Source organism: Syngnathus leptorhynchus, unplaced genomic scaffold, assembly GCF_054491065.1.
Source record: "Syngnathus leptorhynchus isolate UIUO unplaced genomic scaffold, UIUO_Slep HiC_scaffold_210, whole genome shotgun sequence".
Lineage (NCBI taxonomy): Eukaryota > Metazoa > Chordata > Actinopteri > Syngnathiformes > Syngnathidae > Syngnathus > Syngnathus leptorhynchus.
Window position 1 is genome coordinate 80,001 of NW_028232177.1, and position 17,500 is coordinate 97,500.

A 17,500-nucleotide genomic window follows, 5' to 3' on the forward strand; every position below is an offset into this window, starting at 1 on the left:
GAGCTCCATAGCTCCATAGCACCAGAGCTCCATACTTCCAGAGCTCCATAGCTCCATAGCTCCATAGCACCAGAGCTCCAGAGCTCCATAGCACCAGAGCTCCATAGCTCCATAGCACCAGAGCTCCATAGCTCCATAGCTCCAGCCTGGGTGGCTGGTGGCTCCATAGCTCCATACTTCCATAGCTCCAGTCAGAGAGTTGGCTAAAATTGCACTAAGTGCGAAAGCCCATTCATTTACAACGGCGTGTCCACAAGGCGGCGACATTTCCCCTTTACCGGTGGCTGCGCGGCGGGTGAGTGACAGAGCTTATCCGAGCGGCTGGAACTCTGCGCCGGCGTGGTCGAGCGTGAGGCCTCGGCCCTTTGGCTGCCTGGTACCTAAAACACTTCCATTGATCCAGCCACGGAGGGTGCTGGCTGGTGGCTCCATAGCTCCATAGCTCCATAGAACCAGAGCTCCATAGCTCCATAGCACCAGAGCTCCATAGCTCCATAGCACCAGAGCTCCATAGCTCCATAGCACCAGAGCTCCATAGCTCCATAGCACCAGAGCTCCATACTTCCAGAGCTCCATAGCTCCATAGCTCCATAGCACCAGAGCTCCATAGCTCCATAGCACCAGAGCTCCATAGCTCCATAGCACCAGAGCTCCATAGCTCCATAGCACCAGAGCTCCATAGCTCCATAGCACCAGAGCTCCATACTTCCAGAGCTCCATAGCTCCATAGCTCCATAGCACCAGAGCTCCAGAGCTCCATAGCACCAGAGCTCCATAGCTCCATAGCACCAGAGCTCCATAGCTCCATAGCTCCAGCCTGGGTGGCTGGTGGCTCCATAGCTCCATACTTCCATAGCTCCAGTCAGAGAGTTGGCGAAAATTGCACTAAGTGCGAAAGCCCATTCATTTACAAGGGCGTGTCCGCCAGGCGGCGACATTTCCCCGTTACCGGTGGCTGCGCGGCGGGTGAGTGACAGAGCTTATCCGAGCGGCTGGAACTCTGCGCCGGCGTGGTCGAGCGTGAGGCCCCGGCCCTTTGGCTGCCTGGTACCTAAAACACTTCCATTGATCCAGCCACGGAGGGTGCTGGCTGGTGGCTCCATAGCACCAGAGCTCCATAGCTCCATAGCACCAGAGCTCCATAGCTCCATAGCACCAGAGCTCCATAGCTCCATAGCACCAGAGCTCCATAGCTCCATAGCACCAGAGCTCCATAGCTCCATAGCACCAGAGCTCCATAGCTCCATAGCACCAGAGCTCCATAGCTCCATAGCACCAGAGCTCCATAGCTCCATAGCACCAGAGCTCCATAGCTCCATACTTCCATAGCTCCGGAGCTCCATGGCTCCATACTTCCATAGCTCCAGCCTGGCTGGCTGGTGGCTCCATAGCTCCATACATCCATAGCTCCATAGCTCCCTACTTCCATAGCTCCATAGCTCCAGAGCTCCAGAGCTCCATAGCTCCATAGCTCCATAGCTCCATACTACCATACTTCCATACTTCCATAGCTCCATAGCTCCGTACTTCCATAGCTCCATAGCTCCATACTTCCATACTTCCATAGCTCCATAGCTCCATAGCTCCATACTTCCATAGCTCCATAGCTCCATAGCTCCATAGCCCCAGAGCTCCATAGCTCCATAGCTCCATAGCTCCATAGCTCCATAGCTCCATAGCTCCATAGCTCCAGAGCTCCATACTTCCAGAGCTCCAGAGCTCCAGCCTGGCTGGTGGCTCCATAGCTCCATACTTGCAGCCACGGAGCTGGCGAAAATTGCACTAAGTGCGAAAGCCCATTCATTTACAAGGGCGTGTCCACAAGGCGGCGACATTTCCCCGTTACCGGTGGCTGCTTAGCGGGAGAGTGGCAGAGCTTATCCGAGCGGCTGGAACTCTGCGCCGGCGTGGTCGAGCGGCTGGCCTCGGTAGTTGAGGTACCAGGGGCGGGCTGGGGAGCTCCAGGCGGGGCTTGTGAGAGAGTGAAGCCGAGCGGCTGGAACTCTGGGCCGGCCTGGTCGAGCGGCTGGCCTCGGTAGTTGAGGTACCAGGGGCGGGCTGGGGAGCTCCAGGCGGGGCTTGTGAGAGAGTGTAGCCGAGCGGCTGGAACTCTGGGCCGGCGTGGTTGAGCAGCATGCCCGCGGAGGTGGCTCTTCCATAGGCAGGGAGGGTGCTGGAGCTCCACACTTCCATAGGCAGGGAGGGTGCTGGAGCTCCACACTTCCATAGGCAGGGAGGGTGCTGGAGCTCCACACTTCCATAGGCAGGGAGGGTGCTGGAGCTCCACACTTCCATAGGCAGGGAGGGTGCTGGAGCTCCACACTTCCATAGGCAGGGAGGGTGCTGGAGCTCCACACTTCCATAGGCAGGGAGGGTGCTGGAGCTCCACACTTCCATAGGCAGGGAGGGTGCTGGAGCTCCACACTTCCATAGGCAGGGAGGGTGCTGGAGCTCCACACTTCCATAGGCAGGGAGGGTGCTGGAGCTCCACACTTCCATAGGCAGGGAGGGTGCTGGAGCTCCACACTTCCATAGGCAGGGAGGGTGCTGGAGCTCCACACTTCCATAGGCAGGGAGGGTGCTGGAGCTCCACACTTCCATAGGCAGGGAGGGTGCTGGAGCTCCACACTTCCATAGGCAGGGAGGGTGCTGGCACATCCACACTTCCAGCCACGGAGCATGCTGGCACTTCCACCTTGCTTGCTAAGTCGGCGTGATCTTGCCCAAAAAGTCCCTCCTCACCTCCAGCTGGAAGTGGAAAAAAATCCTCCACCTGCTTGGCCGAGGTTCTGGAAGCCAGCAGCTCGCAGAATGTTGCCAAAGTTTCACTGGAAGGAAAAGAAAAGAGAAGACCGAGTGCGCATTTCACCTACCGCCGAATGTCCACAAGAGGGAAGTGTCACTCCGTCGCAGAATCTGCGCCGACGCACTCGGCACCCTTCGAATTTATGGTGCCGGTGCGGGTGTTCTGGGTGCAAAAAGGCCGCCCAAGTGGTAGAAAAAAATCAGACTTCGTCTCTTAGGTCGAAATTAATGCCAAGTTTTGAAATGCGCTGGCAGGGGTGGACCAGGGCCCGTTAGAAGTGCTTAGCCGAGGTCCTGGAAGCCTAACCCGGCGTGATCTTGTGCAAAAAGCCGCTGCTGAGCTCCAGCTGGAAGTGTAAAAAGAACCGGGCTGGATCAAAAAAAGAACCGGGCGGCCCGTTAAAATTGCTTAGCCGAGGTCCTGGAACCCTAACCCGGCGTGATCTTGTGCAAAAAGCCGCTGCTGAGCTCCAGCTGGAAGTGTAAAAAGAACCGGGCTGGTTCAAAAAAAGAACCGGGCGACCCGTTAGAAGTGCTTAGCCGAGGTCCTGGAAGCCTAACCCGGCGTGATCTTGTGCAAAAAGCCGCTGCTGAGCTCCAGCTGGAAGTGGAAAAAGAACCGGGCTGGATCAAAAAAGAACCGGGCGACCCGTTAAAATTGCTTAGCCGAGGTCCTGGAAGCCTAACACGGCGTGTTCTTGTGCAAAAAGCCGCTCCCGAGCTCCAGCTGGAAGTGTAAAAAGAACCAGGCTGGATAAAAAAAAGAACCGGGCTGGATCAAAAAAGAACCGGGCGACCCGTTAAAATTGCTTAGCCGAGGTCCTGGAAGCCTAACACGGCGTGATCTTGTGCAAAAAGCCGCTCCCGAGCTCCAGCTGGAAGTGTAAAAAGAACCGGGCTGGATAAAAAAAGAACCGGGCTGGATCAAAAAAGAACCGGGCGGCCCATTAAAATTGCTTAGCCGAGGTCCTGGAAGCCTAACACGGCGTGATCTTGTGCAAAAAGCCGCTCCCGAGCTCCAGCTGGAAGTGTAAAAAGAACCGGGCTGGATAAAAAAAGAACCGGGCTGGATCAAAAAAGAACCGGGCGGCCCATTAAAATTGCTTAGCCGAGGTCCTGGAAGCCTAACACGGCGTGATCTTGTGCAAAAAGCCGCTCCCGAGCTCCAGCTGGAAGTGTAAAAAGAACCGGGCTGGATAAAAAAAGAACCGGGCTGGATCAAAAAAAGAACCGGGCGACCCGTTAAAATTGCTTAGCCGAGGTCCTGGAAGCCTAACCCGGCGTGATCTTGTGCAAAAAGCCGCTGCTGAGCTCCAGCTGGAAGTGTAAAAAGAACCGGGCTGGATAAAAAAAGAACCGGGCTGGATCAAAAAAAGAACCGGGCGACCCGTTAAAATTGCTTAGCCGAGGTCCTGGAAGCCTAACACGGCGTGATCTTGTGCAAAAAGCCGCTCCCGAGCTCCAGCTGGAAGTGTAAAAAGAACCAGGCTGGATAAAAAAAAGAACCGGGCTGGATCAAAAAAGAACCGGGCGACCCGTTAAAATTGCTTAGCCGAGGTCCTGGAAGCCTAACCCGGCGTGATCTTGTGCAAATAGCCGCTGCCGAGCTCCAGCTGGAAGTGTGAAAAGAACCGGGCTGGATAAAAAAAAGAACCGGGCTGGATCAAAAAAGAACCGGGCGACCCGTTAAAATTGCTTAGCCGAGGTCCTGGAAGCCTAACCCGGCGTGATCTTGTGCAAATAGCCGCTGCCGAGCTCCAGCTGGAAGTGTGAAAAGAACCGGGCTGGATAAAAAAAAGAACCGGGCTGGATCAAAAAAGAACCGGGCGACCCGTTAAAATTGCTTAGCCGAGGTCCTGGAAGCCTAACACGGCGTGATCTTGTGCAAAAAGCCGCTCCCGAGCTCCAGCTGGAAGTGTGAAAAGAACCGGGCTGGATAAAAAAAAGAACCGGGCTGGATCAAAAAAGAACCGGGCGACCCGTTAAAATTGCTTAGCCGAGGTCCTGGAAGCCTAACCCGGCGTGATCTTGTGCAAATAGCCGCTGCCGAGCTCCAGCTGGAAGTGTAAAAAGAACCAGGCTGGATAAAAAAAAGAACCGGGCTGGATCAAAAAAGAACCGGGCGACCCGTTAAAATTGCTTAGCCGAGGTCCTGGAAGCCTAACACGGCGTGTTCTTGTGCAAAAAGCCGCTCCCGAGCTCCAGCTGGAAGTGTAAAAAGAACCAGGCTGGATAAAAAAAAGAACCGGGCTGGATCAAAAAAGAACCGGGCGACCCGTTAAAATTGCTTAGCCGAGGTCCTGGAAGCCTAACACGGCGTGATCTTGTGCAAAAAGCCGCTCCCGAGCTCCAGCTGGAAGTGTAAAAAGAACCGGGCTGGATAAAAAAAAGAACCGGGCTGGATCAAAAAAGAACCGGGCGACCCGTTAAAATTGCTTAGCCGAGGTCCTGGAAGCCTAACACGGCGTGATCTTGTGCAAAAAGCCGCTCCCGAGCTCCAGCTGGAAGTGTAAAAAGAACCAGGCTGGATAAAAAAAAGAACCGGGCTGGATCAAAAAAGAACCGGGCGACCCGTTAAAATTGCTTAGCCGAGGTCCTGGAAGCCTAACACGGCGTGATCTTGTGCAAAAAGCCGCTCCCGAGCTCCAGCTGGAAGTGTAAAAAGAACCAGGCTGGATAAAAAAAAGAACCGGGCTGGATCAAAAAAGAACCGGGGGACCCGTTAAAATTGCTTAGCCGAGGTCCTGGAAGCCTAACACGGCGTGATCTTGTGCAAAAAGCCGCTCCCGAGCTCCAGCTGGAAGTGTAAAAAGAACCGGGCTGGATAAAAAAAAGAACCGGGCTGGATCAAAAAAGAACCGGGCGACCCGTTAAAATTGCTTAGCCGAGGTCCTGGAAGCCTAACACGGCGTGATCTTGCCCGAAATTCGGCCTCTATACTTCCATTTTAGGTACCAGGCGCTCATAGTGTGTTGGTCCCACTAGTCAGTGTACTGGTCCCACTCGCTAGTGTACTGGTCCCCCTAGTCAGTGTACTCATCCAGTTACCCCCCGTTTTCCAAAACACCATCGGCACGTATAAGGGGGGGACTCCTGAGAGAGATGAGGTATATGCCAGCGCAACACCAATCCGCTCCGCGCTGGTTCCCATGTCGGCTACGGATGAATAAAACCAGCCTGTCCCCCCTGGAGCTCACGAGACACGGAATTTTTTCTAAGTGCCAACGGCTCTTCCGAGCAAACGTGTCCGCTCCGGCTGGTTCCCCCGTCGGCCTCGAATGACGAAAAATGCCGGTCTCCGCCCGGAGCTCATGACAAACGAAAAATTTTCTAAGTGCCAACGGCACTTGCGAGCGAATGTGTCCGCTCGGCGCTGGTTCCCGGGTCGAACCCGGAAGACGAAAAACGCCGGTCTCCGCCCGGAGCTCATGACAAACGAAAAATTTTCTAAGTGCCAACGGCACTAGCGAGCGAATGTGTCCGCTCGGCGCTGGTTCCCGGGTCGAACCCGGAAGACGAAAAACGCCGCTCTCCGCCCGGAGCTCATGACAAACGAAAAATTTTCTAAGTGCCAACGGCACTAGCGAGCGAATGTGTCCGCTCGGCGCTGGTTCCCGGGTCGAACCCGGAAGACGAAAAACGCCGCTCTCCGCCCGGAGCTCATGACAAACGAAAAATTTTCTAAGTGCCAACGGCACTAGCGAGCGAATGTGTCCGCTCGGCGCTGGTTACCGGGTCGAACCCGGAAGACGAAAAACGCCGGTCTCCGCCCGGAGCTCATGACAAACGAAAAATTTTCTAAGTGCCAACGGCACTTGCGAGCGAATGTGTCCGCTCGGCGCTGGTTCCCGGGTCGAACCCGGAAGACGAAAAACGCCGGTCTCCGCCCGGAGCTCATGACAAACGAAAACTTTTCTAAGTGCCAACGGCACTAGCGAGCGAATGTGTCCGCTCGGCGCTGGTTCCCGGGTCGAACCCGGAAGACGAAAAACGCCGGTCTCCGCCCGGAGCTCATGACAAACGAAAAATTTTCTAAGTGCCAACGGCACTAGCGAGCGAATGTGTCCACTCGGCGCTGGTTCCCGGGTCGAACCCGGAAGACGAAAAACGCCGGTCCTCGCCCGGAGCTCATGACAAACGAAAAATTTTCTAAGTGCCAACGGCACTAGCGAGCGAATGTGTCCGCTCGGCGCTGGTTCCCGGGTCGAACCCGGAAGACGAAAAACGCCGGTCCTCGCCCGGAGCTCATGACAAACGAAAAATTTTCTAAGTGCCAACGGCACTAGCGAGCGAATGTGTCCGCTCGGCGCTGGTTCCCGGGTCGGACCCGGAAGACGAAAAACGCCGGTCCTCGCCTGGAGGTCCCAGCAAAATCGGCGAAAAAACGACTAAGTGTCAACTTTCGAAAAAACGGCTAAGTGTCGACTTTCGAAAAAACGGCTAAGTGTCAACTTTCGAAAAAACGGCTAAGTGTCAACTTTCGAAAAAACGACTAAGTGCCCACGGCTCTGCGGGGCTTGTGAGTCCGCCCCGCGCCGGTTCGGCGGTCGGCCTCAAAAAGCAAAAAATCAGCCTCTCTCCCTGGAGCTCACCAAAAATTTGTCGAAATTTTTCTAAGTTCTCCTCGAGGTACCAGGGGGTGAGGTACCCGGGCTAAGGTGCAGTACCTTTTTTGGTCTTCAGGTGCGCCAGAGTACAATGAAATGGTCCCAGTAGTCAGTGTACTCATCGACTTTCCCCCCGTTTTCCAAAGCACCTCGTTTACGAGTATGGAGGAGATGGTGCTGGTCTCCCCACGGCGTCGGACACGCCGTCCTCGACAGCACAAGGTCGGATAGAAGACCTGGAAAGCGCCGTGGCACGCGCTGGAGGTGGGCACTTTGGCGAAAAAACGACTAAGTGTCAACTTTCGAAAAAACGACTAAGTGTCAACTTTCGAAAAAACGGCTAAGTGTCAACTTTCGAAAAAACGACTAAGTGTCACCTCTCTGAAAAAATGGCAAAGTGTCGCCTCTCTGAAAATTTTCTAAGTGCCCACGGCTCTGCGGGCTCGTGCATCCGAGCCGCGCCGGTTCTGCAACCGGCCTAGAATGACGAAAAATAACGGTCTCCTCCTGGAGCTCACAGCCAATTGTGGCGAAAAAGTGGCAAAGTGCCCACGGCTCTGCGGGCTCGTGCATCCGACCCGCGCCGGTTCTGCAGCCGGCCTCGAATGACGAAAAATAACGGTCTCCTCCTGGAGCTCACAGCCAACTTGGCAAAAAGTTTCTAAGTGCCCACGGCCCTGCCGAGCTTTGGCGTCCGCCCAGCGCCGGTTCCGCAGTCGGCCTCGAATGACGAAAAATAACGGTCTCCTCCTGGAGCTCACAGCCAACTTGGCAAAAAGTTTCTAAGTGCCCACGGCCCTGCCGAGCTTTGGCGTCCGCCCAGCGCCGGTTCCGCAGTCGGCCTCGAATGACGAAAAATAACGGTCTCCTCCTGGAGCTCACAGCCAACTTGGCAAAAAGTTTCTAAGTGCCCACGGCCCTGCCGAGCTTTGGCGTCCGCTCAGCGCCGGTTCCGCAGTCGGCCTCGAATGACGAAAAATAACGGTCTCCTCCTGGAGCTCACAGCCAACTTGGCAAAAAGTTTCTAAGTGCCCACGGCCCTGCCGAGCTTTGGCGTCCGCCCAGCGCCGGTTCCGCAGTCGGCCTCGAATGACGAAAAATAACGGTCTCCTCCTGGAGCTCACAGCCAACTTGGCAAAAAGTTTCTAAGTGCCCACGGCCCTGCCGAGCTTTGGCATCCGCCCAGCGCCGGTTCCGCAGTCGGCCTCGAATGACGAAAAATGACGGTCTCCTCCTGGAGCTCACAGCCAACTTGGCAAAAAGTTTCTAAGTGCCCACGGCCCTGCCGAGCTTTGGCGTCCGCCCAGCGCCGGTTCCGCAGTCGGCCTCGAATGACGAAAAATAACGGTCTCCTCCTGGAGCTCACAGCCAACTTGGCAAAAAGTTTCTAAGTGCCCACGGCCCTGCCGAGCTTTGGCGTCCGCTCAGCGCCGGTGCCGCAGTCGGCCTCGAATGACGAAAAATGACGGTCTCCTCCTGGAGCTCACAGCCAACTTGGCAAAAAGTTTCTAAGTGCCCACGGCCCTGCCGAGCTTTGGCGTCCGCCCAGCGCCGGTTCCGCAGTCGGCCTCGAATGACGAAAAATAACGGTCTCCTCCTGGAGCTCACAGCCAACTTGGCAAAAAGTTTCTAAGTGCCCACGGCCCTGCCGAGCTTTGGCGTCCGCTCAGCGCCGGTGCCGCAGTCGGCCTCGAATGACGAAAAATGACGGTCTCCTCCTGGAGCTCACAGCCAACTTGGCAAAAAGTTTCTAAGTGCCCACGGCCCTGCCGAGCTTTGGCGTCCGCCCAGCGCCGGTTCCGCAGTCGGCCTCGAATGACGAAAAATAACGGTCTCCTCCTGGAGCTCACAGCCAACTTGGCAAAAAGTTTCTAAGTGCCCACGGCCCTGCCGAGCTTTGGCGTCCGCCCAGCGCCGGTTCCGCAGTCGGCCTCGAATGACGAAAAATAACGGTCTCCTCCTGGAGCTCACAGCCAACTTGGCAAAAAGTTTCTAAGTGCCCACGGCCCTGCCGAGCTTTGGCGTCCGCCCAGCGCCGGTTCCGCAGTCGGCCTCGAATGACGAAAAATAACGGTCTCCTCCTGGAGCTCACAGCCAACTTGGCAAAAAGTTTCTAAGTGCCCACGGCCCTGCCGAGCTTTGGCGTCCGCTCAGCGCCGGTTCCGCAGTCGGCCTCGAATGACGAAAAATGACGGTCTCCTCCTGGAGCTCACAGCCAACTTGGCAAAAAGTTTCTAAGTGCCCACGGCCCTGCCGAGCTTTGGCGTCCGCCCAGCGCCGGTTCCGCAGTCGGCCTCGAATGACGAAAAATAACGGTCTCCTCCTGGAGCTCACAGCCAACTTGGCAAAAAGTTTCTAAGTGCCCACGGCCCTGCCGAGCTTTGGCGTCCGCCCAGCGCCGGTTCCGCAGTCGGCCTCGAATGACGAAAAATAACGGTCTCCTCCTGGAGCTCACAGCCAACTTGGCAAAAAGTTTCTAAGTGCCCACGGCCCTGCCGAGCTTTGGCGTCCGCTCAGCGCCGGTGCCGCAGTCGGCCTCGAATGACGAAAAATGACGGTCTCCTCCTGGAGCTCACAGCCAACTTGGCAAAAAGTTTCTAAGTGCCCACGGCCCTGCCGAGCTTTGGCATCCGCCCAGCGCCGGTTCCGCAGTCGGCCTCGAATGACGAAAAATAACGGTCTCCTCCTGGAGCTCACAGCCAACTTGGCAAAAAGTTTCTAAGTGCCCACGGCCCTGCCGAGCTTTGGCGTCCGCCCAGCGCCGGTTCCGCAGTCGGCCTCGAATGACGAAAAATAACGGTCTCCTCCTGGAGCTCACAGCCAACTTGGCAAAAAGTTTCTAAGTGCCCACGGCCCTGCCGAGCTTTGGCATCCGCCCAGCGCCGGTTCCGCAGTCGGCCTCGAATGACGAAAAATGACGGTCTCCTCCTGGAGCTCACAGCCAACTTGGCAAAAAGTTTCTAAGTGCCCACGGCCCTGCCGAGCTTTGGCGTCCGCCCAGCGCCGGTTCCGCAGTCGGCCTCGAATGACGAAAAATAACGGTCTCCTCCTGGAGCTCACAGCCAACTTGGCAAAAAGTTTCTAAGTGCCCACGGCCCTGCCGAGCTTTGGCGTCCGCTCAGCGCCGGTGCCGCAGTCGGCCTCGAATGACGAAAAATGACGGTCTCCTCCTGGAGCTCACAGCCAACTTGGCAAAAAGTTTCTAAGTGCCCACGGCCCTGCCGAGCTTTGGCGTCCGCCCAGCGCCGGTTCCGCAGTCGGCCTCGAATGACGAAAAATAACGGTCTCCTCCTGGAGCTCACAGCCAACTTGGCAAAAAGTTTCTAAGTGCCCACGGCCCTGCCGAGCTTTGGCGTCCGCCCAGCGCCGGTTCCGCAGTCGGCCTCGAATGACGAAAAATAACGGTCTCCTCCTGGAGCTCACAGCCAACTTGGCAAAAAGTTTCTAAGTGTCACATCTGTGAAAAAACGACTAAGTGTCAACTTTCGAAAAAACGGCTAAGTGTCAACTTTCGAAAAAACGGCAAAGTGTCACATCTCTGAAAAAACGGCTAAGTGTCGACTTTCGAAAAAACGGCTAAGTGTCAACTTTCGAAAAAACGGCAAAGTGTCACATCTCTGAAAAAACGGCTAAGTGTCACATCTCTGAAAAAACGGCTAAGTGTCACATCTCTGAAAAAACGGCTAAGTGTCGCCTCTCTGAAAAAACGGCAAAGTGTCAACTTTCGAAAAAACGACAGAGTGTCGCCTCTCTGAAAAAACGACTAAGTGTCGACTCTGAGAAAATGGCAAAGTGCCCACGGCTCTGCGGGCTCGTGCATCCGACCCGCGCCGGTTCCCCAGCCGGCCTGATATAAGGCAAAACCAGCCTCTCCGCCTGGAGCTCAGAGCCAACTTGGCGAATATTTTCTAAGTGCCCACGGCTCTGCGTGGCTACGGCGTCTGCCCAGCGCCGGTTCCTGGGTCGAACCCCGAGGACGAGGAATGCCGGTCTCCGCCTGGAGGTCCCAGCTTAATCGGCGAAAATTTTCTAAGTGCCCACGGCTCTGCCGGGCTCGTGCATCCGACCCGCGCCGGTTCCCCAGCCGGCCTGAAATAAGGCAAAACCAGGCTCTCCCCCTGGAGCTCAGAGCCAATTGTGGCGAAAAAACGACTAAGTGTCAACTTTCGAAAAAACGACTAAGTGTCAACTTTCCAAAAAAACGGCTAAGTGTCGACTTTCGAAAAAACGGCTAAGTGTCAACTTTCGAAAAAACGACTAAGTGTCGCCTCTGAAAAAACGACTAAGTGTCGCCTCTCTGAAAAAACGACTAAGTGCCCACGGCTCTGCGGGGCTTGTGAGTCCGCCCCGCGCCGGTTCGGCGGTCGGCCTCAAAAAGCGAAAAATCAGCCTCTCTCCCTGGAGCTCACCAAAAATTTGTCGAAATTTTTCTAAGTTCTCCTCGAGGTACCAGGGGGTGAGGTACCCGGGCTAAGGTGCAGTACCTTTTTTGGTCTTCAGGTGCGCCAGAGTACAATGAAATGGTCCCAGTAGTCAGTGTACTCATCGACTTTCCCCCCGTTTTCCAAAGCACCCCGTTTACGAATATGGAGGAGATGGTGCTGGTCTCCCCACGGCGTCGGACACGCCGTCCTCGACAGCACAAGGTCGGATAGAAGACCTGAAAAGCGCCGTGGCACGCGCTGGAGGTGTCACTGTGGCGAAAAAGTGACTAAGTGTCAACTTTCGAAAAAACGGCTAAGTGTCAACTTTCGAAAAAACGGCTAAGTGTCAACTTTCGAAAAAACGGCTAAGTGTCACCTCTCTGAAAAAACGGCAAAGTGTCAACTTTCGAAAAAACGACTAAGTGTCAACTTTCGAAAAAACGACTAAGTGTCACCTCTCTGAAAAAATGGCAAAGTGTCAACTGCGAATGTGGTGGTGCATGGAAGGAAGTGGAGGACGGCCGCCTCCTTAAACACAGGCCGGAGAGGAGCGTCAGGGCCAGGCTCCTCAAACATGGACCGAGTGTCGCCCTTAACACAGACCAAGGGGAGGACGGCCGCCTCCTTAAACACAGGCCGGAGAGGAGCGTCAGGGCCAGGCTCCTCAAACATGGACCGAGTGTCGCCCTTAACACAGACCAAGGGGAGGACGGCCGCCTCCTTAAACACAGGCCGGAGAGGAGCGTCAGGGCCAGGCTCCTCAAACATGGACCGAGTGTCGCCCTTAACACAGACCAAGGGGAGGACGGCCGCCTCCTTAAACACAGGCCGGAGAGGAGCGTCAGGGCCAGGCTCCTCAAACATGGACCGAGTGTCGCCCTTAACACAGACCAAGGGGAGGACGGCCGCCTCCTTAAACACAGGCCGGAGAGGAGCGTCAGGGCCAGGCTCCTCAAACATGGACCGAGTGTCGCCCTTAACACAGACCAAGGGGAGGACGGCCGCCTCCTTAAACACAGGCCGGAGAGGAGCGTCAGGGCCAGGCTCCTCAAACATGGACCGAGTGTCGCCCTTAACACAGACCAAGGGGAGGACGGCCGCCTCCTTAAACACAGGCCGGAGAGGAGCGTCAGGGCCAGGCTCCTCAAACATGGACCGAGTGTCGCCCTTAACACAGACCAAGGGGAGGACGGCCGCCTCCTTAAACACAGGCCGGAGAGGAGCGTCAGGGCCAGGCTCCTCAAACATGGACAGAGTGTCGCCCTTAACACAGACCAAGGGGAGGACGGCCGCCTCCCTAAACACAGGCCGGAGAGGAGCGTCAGGGCCAGGCTCCTCAAACATGGACCGAGTGTCGCCCTTAACACAGACCAAGGGGAGGACGGCCGCCTCCTTAAACACAGGCCGGAGAGGAGCGTCAGGGCCAGGCTCCTCAAACATGGACCGAGTGTCGCCCTTAACACAGACCAAGGGGAGGACGGCCGCCTCCTTAAACACAGGCCGGAGAGGAGCGTCAGGGCCAGGCTCCTCAAACATGGACCGAGTGTCGCCCTTAACACAGACCAAGCGGAGGACGGCCGCCTCCCTAAATACAGGCCGAACCGGAGCGCGAGTGTCGCTCCTTAAACACGGACCGAGTGGAGGACGGCCGCCTCCTTAAACACAGGCCGAACAAAATGACACAAAGTGTCAACTGCGAATGTTGTCCATCCAAGGAAGGAGCGTGATGCCCGGCCGGCTCCTTAAACACAGGCCGAGAGTCGCCCCGGACGGTCCGCCTCGCGGCGCCCGTCTGCTCGGATAAAATGACACAAAGTGTCAACTACGAATGTTGTCCATCCAAGGAGGGAGCGTGATGCCCGGCCGGCTCCGAAAACACAGGCCGAGAGTCGCCCCGGACGGTCCGCCTCGCGGCGCCCGTCTGCTCGGATAAAATGACACAAAGTGTCAACTGCGAATGTTGTCCATCCAAGGAAGGAGCGTGATGCCCGGCCGGCTCCTTAAACACAGGCCGAGAGTCGCCCCGGACGGTCCGCCTCGCGGCGCCCGCCCGCTCGGATAAAATGACACAAAGTGTCAACTACGAATGTTGTCCATCCAAGGAAGGAGCGTGATGCCCGGCCGGCTCCTTAAACACAGGCCGAGAGTCGCCCCGGACGGTCGCCTCGCGGCGCCCGTCTGCTCGGATAAAATGACACAAAGTGTCAACTACGAATGTTGTCCATCCAAGGAGGGAGCGTGATGCCCGGCCGGCTCCGAAAACACAGGCCGAGAGTCGCCCCGGACGGTCCGCCTCGCGGCGCCCGTCTGCTCGGATAAAATGACACAAAGTGTCAACTGCGAATGTTGTCCATCCAAGGAAGGAGCGTGATGCCCGGCCGGCTCCTTAAACACAGGCCGAGAGTCGCCCCGGACGGTCCGCCTCGCGGCGCCCGTCTGCTCGGATAAAATGACACAAAGTGTCAACTACGAATGTTGTCCATCCAAGGAGGGAGCGTGATGCCCGGCCGGCTCCGAAAACACAGGCCGAGAGTCGCCCCGGACGGTCCGCCTCGCGGCGCCCGTCTGCTCGGATAAAATGACACAAAGTGTCAACTGCGAATGTTGTCCATCCAAGGAAGGAGCGTGATGCCCGGCCGGCTCCTTAAATACAGGCCGAGAGTCGCCCCGGACGGTCCGCCTCGCGGCGCCCGCCCGCTCGGATAAAATGACACAAAGTGTCAACTACGAATGTTGTCCATCCAAGGAAGGAGCGTGATGCCCGGCCGGCTCCTTAAACACAGGCCGAGAGTCGCCCCGGACGGTCGCCTCGCGGCGCCCGTCTGCTCGGATAAAATGACACAAAGTGTCAACTACGAATGTTGTCCATCCAAGGAGGGAGCGTGATGCCCGGCCGGCTCCGAAAACACAGGCCGAGAGTCGCCCCGGACGGTCCGCCTCGCGGCGCCCGTCTGCTCGGATAAAATGACACAAAGTGTCAACTGCGAATGTTGTCCATCCAAGGAAGGAGCGTGATGCCCGGCCGGCTCCTTAAACACAGGCCGAGAGTCGCCCCGGACGGTCGCCTCGCGGCGCCCGTCTGCTCGGATAAAATGACACAAAGTGTCAACTACGAATGTTGTCCATCCAAGGAGGGAGCGTGATGCCCGGCCGGCTCCGAAAACACAGGCCGAGAGTCGCCCCGGACGGTCCGCCTCGCGGCGCCCGTCTGCTCGGATAAAATGACACAAAGTGTCAACTGCGAATGTTGTCCATCCAAGGAAGGAGCGTGATGCCCGGCCGGCTCCTTAAACACAGGCCGAGAGTCGCCCCGGACGGTCCGCCTCGCGGCGCCCGTCTGCTCGGATAAAATGACACAAAGTGTCAACTACGAATGTTGTCCATCCAAGGAGGGAGCGTGATGCCCGGCCGGCTCCGAAAACACAGGCCGAGAGTCGCCCCGGACGGTCCGCCTCGCGGCGCCCGTCTGCTCGGATAAAATGACACAAAGTGTCAACTGCGAATGTTGTCCATCCAAGGAAGGAGCGTGATGCCCGGCCGGCTCCTTAAATACAGGCCGAGAGTCGCCCCGGACGGTCCGCCTCGCGGCGCCCGCCCGCTCGGATAAAATGACACAAAGTGTCAACTACGAATGTTGTCCATCCAAGGAAGGAGCGTGATGCCCGGCCGGCTCCTTAAACACAGGCCGAGAGTCGCCCCGGACGGTCGCCTCGCGGCGCCCGTCTGCTCGGATAAAATGACACAAAGTGTCAACTACGAATGTTGTCCATCCAAGGAGGGAGCGTGATGCCCGGCCGGCTCCGAAAACACAGGCCGAGAGTCGCCCCGGACGGTCCGCCTCGCGGCGCCCGTCCGCTCGGATAAAATGACACAAAGTGTCAACTACGAATGTTGTCCATCCAAGGAGGGAGCGTGAGGCCCGGCCGGCTCCGAAAACACAGGCCGAGAGTCGCCCCGGACGGTCCGCCTCTCGAGGCGCCCGCCCGCTCGGATAAAATGACACAAAGTGTCAACTACGAATGTTGTCCATCCAAGGAGGGAGCGTGATGCCCGGCCGGCTCCGAAAACACAGGCCGAGATTCGACCCCGGACGGGCCGTCTTCTCCCGGCGCCCGCCCGCGTACGCCCCCCATCCCCGGTCGCCCGTCTGCTCCCGGTGGGCCTCCGAGTACCCCCTCACCCAACTGACCGACTGGCACTCATGACCCGCCTTGGTAGGGCCTCCATCGGCCTCGGCTCGTCCGACGTCGGGTGGACGGTTCCTACCCACTGCGGGTCGCACTCTAGCGCCCCGGCCGCTGCGTGAGCGTGCGCTCCCCGCGCCGCCCCGCAGGCCCCGGCGCGACCGTACTGCGGCGAGACCGAGACGACCCGGTTTGGCATCCATCCCACCTAGCCACGATCCACGGAGGCCGAGCGAGCGGCTGAGTGTCGGGCGCCGCGCGTGCGAGCGTCCGCCGGCCGCGCCGGTCCTTCCGCGAATGTCGTTTCTCAAACCCTCCGGCTTGATAGCGGCGGCACCACGGGAAGCCGTCCACACACACCGTCCGACCTCTATCCGAAAAGCCTTCCCGACCAACCGCGGTCGCGGGGGCGTCTGTCGCTCCGCATCGGGGGTGCGTATGGCTTCCGCGCTACGCGCTGCGGGCTCGGGGGGGCCGCAACGGCTGAGTCTGACTCGGCCGGGGCGCAGCTTCCCTCCCGGCAGTCAGCAATAGTGCCGATCGCGCCTGCCACCAGCCCCCTCCCCGACGGGTTCGTCGGCGCCGGCTGGCCGCCGTCCGCCTTCGTTCCCCGAGGGTTCCCAACCAGCGCCGATCCAACTCCGCATCCTGGCCGCACGCAGTGCGTGCCTCGCGCGGGTAAGTCGCCGGCGCAGCGCCGCAGCTCCCGACCCCCGCGTACGGGAATAGTTGAGGGCCTCAGCGGGCCGCACCGACCGAGTCCGACTCGGGCCGGGGCGCAGATTCCCGCTTGGGTGACCGAACGTTCTCTGCTCGGGCCGGAGGGCCGACGCCCGTCCCCCCCCGTCGTCCCCCACGGACCGCCTCCGAGGCCACTTCGCACGGCTCATCCTCGGCTCCCTACCAATGCTTAATCGATGGGGCCGCCCGGCCGGATTCGCGCCCCCCTGTCCACCGCGAGTCTCCCCAGACTAACCCGAGTTACCGCCCAGCTCGCCTAACCTTGCACTCGCTCTGCCAAACGGTCGTGTAGTCGGCGTGGCCGTCCTACGGGTCGCCCTCCGGCCCCAAACGCGCGGCGGGATAGCGGCAAGGCGGCGGCGGCGGCCAGCGGCGTCGGGGCGCTCGCACCGGAGAAGAGGCGTCTTACGAGGCCGGGCGCAGCTCCCTCTCGTTTACTTGCTGAGTAGCGGCGCTCGAAGGTTCCGCGGCGAGCGCGGCTCAACCCACCGAACGTCCCCCTGCAGCGGGCTCCATCGAAGGGCCGTCCCGCCGGATTCGCACCACCCTGTCCACCGCAAGGTCGTCCAACCGACTGCACGAGTTACCGCCCTGTTCGCCTAACCTTGCGGCACTAGCGGCAAGGCGGCGGCAGCGGTCAGCGGCGTCGGGGTCAAACTCAGCACCGGACAGGGCTGGTCTTACGAGGCCGGGCGCAGCTCCTCTCGTTTGGGGGTCCGCGAGGGTCGCGTTCGAGGTT